Source organism: Pagrus major, chromosome 17, assembly GCF_040436345.1.
Source record: "Pagrus major chromosome 17, Pma_NU_1.0".
NCBI lineage: Eukaryota > Metazoa > Chordata > Actinopteri > Spariformes > Sparidae > Pagrus > Pagrus major.
In genome coordinates this window covers 146,519-151,348 of record NC_133231.1, presented here as the reverse complement: position 1 = coordinate 151,348, position 4,830 = coordinate 146,519, and positions in this window count along the sequence as shown.

Below are 4,830 nucleotides of genomic sequence, written 5' to 3'. Positions count from 1 at the left end.
ACCGACACACCGGCTACTCCTTCTTCTCATAGATTTCGGCAGGCTGAACACTGTAACGCGTCATACTGCCCCCTACAGACCAGGGTTTGTGTTTGTCCTATATTATACAGTACAGAGTGAGGAAATGAGAAATGTCAACACTGTCCCTCCTGTAACAACAAGGGCCAACCTGTAACAACACTGTCCCACCTGTAACAACAAGAGCCAACCTGTAACAACACTGTCCCTCCTGTAACAACAACGGCCAACCTGTAACAACACTACTATTAGGAAACTGGCCTATCGGTTTTGCTGTGGCATGCCAATTAAAAATTACACCAACCTGAGCAGAGAAAGAACAAACCACCCCTGAGTGGTTCGCAGCCTTTTTGAAGATGTATCCAGTGCTGGCACTGAGAAAGCCAGAGTCCACTAGCCAGGCCAGGGCAGTTAGTTTCAACAGGGTGAATGTCAATGCCTTCTTTGACAACATAGCAGAGGTGCTAGAAAGGCATCAGTTTGGACCAGCAGATATTTGGAATGTAGATGAACCTGGAGTGAGAACTGTTCACAGACCGGACAGAGTTGTTGTTAGATGTGGCTTCAAGCAAGTTGGGTCACTTACCTCTGAGGAAAGGTGGACCCAGGTCACAATCACCTGTGCCCCGGGTCAACTACCACCAACACTCTCTTTCAGTTTATTTGTTATCTGTTCATGGGTTGTTCCTGGTTTTTCATGCACTGACACTGAAGAAGCCCTGATATTCAAAACATTGGTCTAAATAAATCAGACTTTTAACTGCAACAATGAGTGTGGAAAGCTTCTACTTTTATACATGTTATTTGTTGAGAAATATAGTGTGACAACTTACCACGTGATGGGGCAACTTGCCACAAATGCACATTCTGTACATAACTCATGTATGATATAAATATATATAATGTATTATAACTCTATATTAAAATGAGAGGTAAAAATTGAAAGATCATACAACTGTGCACAAGAATTTATTAATTAATTTAATGGAAACTGAGTGTCCGTGACTGTGATGTACTGAGACCGAGAAATTGAAGTAAAAGCAAAATGTGAAAAAATGCCTCGCTCTCTCGTACGTTTGTTTGTTACACGACGGGGCGCTGGGCGTGAAAATCACAACTGTGTTGGTCTGAAACTAGCAATGACACTTGTGCTGTGCTTTGTGCTGCTTTGCACCAGCTGAAATATAGTGTGTCAAACGTTTAGCAGCTTCACTGCTCTGTGTTATTAACTAACACTGTACATTATTTAACTAGAGTAGTGGTTGAACTGGAATAATAATACGTCTGTAAACTGACAGCTGGCACATCATGCACATGCAGTTCATGGAGGAGGGTTCTGGTTACTAGGCAAGTTATTATTATGACAAATAATTTTATTTAATGATTCTTCAGACAAACATTCACATTAAAACACATTGAAATTAATTTTCTGCGTAATTATTGCAGATACATTAAAGCAGAAAAAAAAGCATTAATATAGACACCTCCAGTAACATAAAAACTAATCCCACATTTTATTCCTTTATCTGATAGCAGACAGTTTGACTGAATATGCATTCAGATCTATAAATCCATGTGGACTTGATGTCAGGCACAGAGGTGAATTGATTCCGTATGTTTCGTCTCCAGGTGCATCATTTATAAACAAAAACAAAACCTCCAATGCTCAAGACAAATTTTTCTCAAATTTCAATCGGTGGAAGTGAGCGGTTTAAAAGATACTGTCTCCAGAATAGAGACAGAGTTTCGTGGGCTCTCCAACTCGCTCTCTGCGCTCTCATCCAGAACGGATATTATCCGGTCCGACCTACGCGCACAGCGGGATGTGACCCAGCGAAACGAAGGAAAGAGAAGACCGACTTGCTGAACAGGAGGATTACTCTCGCAGATCAAACCTCCGACTAATCTTCCTCCCTGAGGGCGAGGAGGGCAGTGACATGATCGGTTTTCTCCAGCATCACATTCCCATCTGGTTTCCCACCCTGGTCACAAGAGATACCATGGAGATGGAGCGGGCCCACAGGATCTACCCCAGAGCTTCTGGTGACAAACCCAGGCCGGTCATATTCAGATTGCTCCGCTACGCCGACAGAAAGGCCATTCTGGATGCATACCGGGCCGCTGGCTCAGCTATCGCCCACGGTAACAAAAAGCTGATGTTGTTCGCTGATTACTCCCCTTACACTCCAAGACGCAGGATGGCCTTTGCTCCTGTAATGAAAGGCTTACAGAGAAAGGGAGTACAGAACTTTCTGATGTACCCTGCCAAGTTGAAGGTCATCCACAACAATGAAGGCATGCAGGCTCATCTCATTTAGGGATAGACATTTCCCTCTGCCTTTGATTGTTTCTTTGTTCTTATGCTTGTTGAACATTCCTTTACATATTTGAATTGCTGAACTAATATGTGGATGGAGGACTTGAATGGCTGGCATGGTCTGATATAGAGGCCTTTTTTTCTTTTTCTTTTTTCCTGTGTGGTTCAGTCACATTTAGTTTGAGGGAACACCTTTATTATCTAAAAGGGGAAGGAGGGGAAAGGGGGTTAAATCTAAATTAGCCTAAAGATTGAGTAAATTTTTGTTTTTGTTTTTTTGACATAAATAGATGATTTCGTATAAAGGTAGAATGTAAGAATCTGAGTTGTTGTTTTTTCCCCCTCCTTTTCCCTCCGTCTTCATTCTTAAAAGTTATAATGCAAAGCAAGCTCCGGCTGTACATCCCCACCTTATGTCAGTTTACTCCAGGGGCACTAATAAGATTTTTCTTGCCAGTTATTTTTTAGGGGTTTTTGTATATATCCCCTGGCACACTGGCTGTATTAAGTTGTATCATTTTCCAGTAGATCACCTATTTCCGCATATGCTGCTATACTGTAGATTACCTTATGCTGCAACCTTAGGAATTTCATCTGGTGTTATATGTACTGTCTATTTGCTCTATCTGTGCTCATGTCCATGTCCAGAACTGGCACTGTCTTTCGTTTAAAGAACTATGGTTGGTCTTAATTTTCTAACTCTGAATGTGCGAGGCTTAAACTCCCCGGTAAAAAGACTGAAGTGCCTGCATTATTTAAAGCAGAAAAATGTAGATATCGCTCTTATGCAAGAAACGCATCTGAAGTCTGTTGATACCAGTAGATTTCAAAATAAATTGTATAAAGTGTTAGCTTTTTCCTCTGCCCCAAACAAGACAAAGGGGGTGTTGATATTAGTTAGAAGAAAATTAAATATCTGCTTAAAATTATCTGGTTCTGATGGTGAAGGAAGATTTTGCTACGTGATTGTGACTATTAATAATTCTAAGATATGCCGGGCTTCAATTTACGCCCCTAATGTCTTGAATTCTGATTTTTTTTTGACTCTATTAAATCTACCCTGCTGTCATTTCCTGATGCTATCCTGATTCTGGGTGGGGACTTTAATTTGTTAGCTGATCCTGATATTGATTCCTCTAGTCCTATACTGGATTCACAAAGAACCTCATCTACTTATTTAACATCTTTTTTAAAAGACTTAAATGTAGCGGATATATGGCGTCTATTAAACCCTGATGTTAAGGATTACACCTTTTTTTCCTCACAACATCACTCATTTTCTCGCATTGATTACTTTTTTATTTCCCCAATATTATTAAAGTGCACCTCCTATATATCTATACTTCCCATGCTACTCTCCAATAACTCTCCAATTATACTTTCATTAGATCATATCATAGGGTTGGCTAAATTTAAGCGATGGCATTTTAATGCAAATCTTTTGCTGAATAAGAATTTTTTATCATATATTTCTCAGAGTGTGAGTGACTTTATATCTTTCAACACTGACCCTGAGGTTAATCCTCATGTTATGTGGGAAGTCACTAAGTGTCATAAAAGAGGAGTGTGCACTTCTTTTTCTTCACACCTTAATAAAAGTCGCCAAGAAAAAACTGAAAAAATTGTTTCTGATAGCTCTTCTTGAATCTCAGCAAAAGTCCAATTATAATGATGACAGGCAGACATTGCTGTCCTCTGCTAGGCTAGCATATAGGTCACTTACTACTGCACAGGCTGAATTTCTTTATTTGAAAACCCAACAAAAAAATTATGAATTTGCAGAACAACCTAGTAGGCTTCTGGCTCCTAAATTGAAACAGTCAGAACATTTGGCCTCCGTGGAGTGTGTTAAGGATAAGGATGGTGTTTTGTGTACTAATCCATCAGACATTAATCATGCCTTTACATCCTTTTACTCCAATTTATATTCATCCGAAGCATCTGGTGAAAGGCAGGATATGGTGGAGTTTCTTGACTCTTTAAGTTTACCATCCCTCTCATCTTTGCAGTCTTCCCAATTAGATGCTCCTATCTCTTTAAAAGAGCTCAAGGATGCTCTTGATGCAATGCCAAAAAATAAATTGCCAGGCCTGGATGGAATCCCTCCTGAATTGATTTCTGAATTATGGCATATACTTGGTCCCATCCTTCTTGATTCTATAAATTACTCTCTTATGATTGGCTCTCTCCACAGGGATCAAAATATTGCTTTTATCTCTCTGCTTTTAAAAAAGGATAAAGATCCAATGGAGTGCGCTAGTTACCGTCCTTTATCCATTATTAATTGTGATTTGCCAAATTACTTTCAAGGAGGTTAGATTCCTGCATTACATCTCTGAATCATCCAGACCAGACTGGTTTTGTCAAGAGCTGTTTGGCCTCTGATAATATTCGCCGTTTATTACACATAATAGAGGCAGCACCTGAAGATCATCCTTGGGCAGTCTTGTCCTTAGACGCGGAGAAGGCATTTGACCACATAGAGTGGAGTTTTT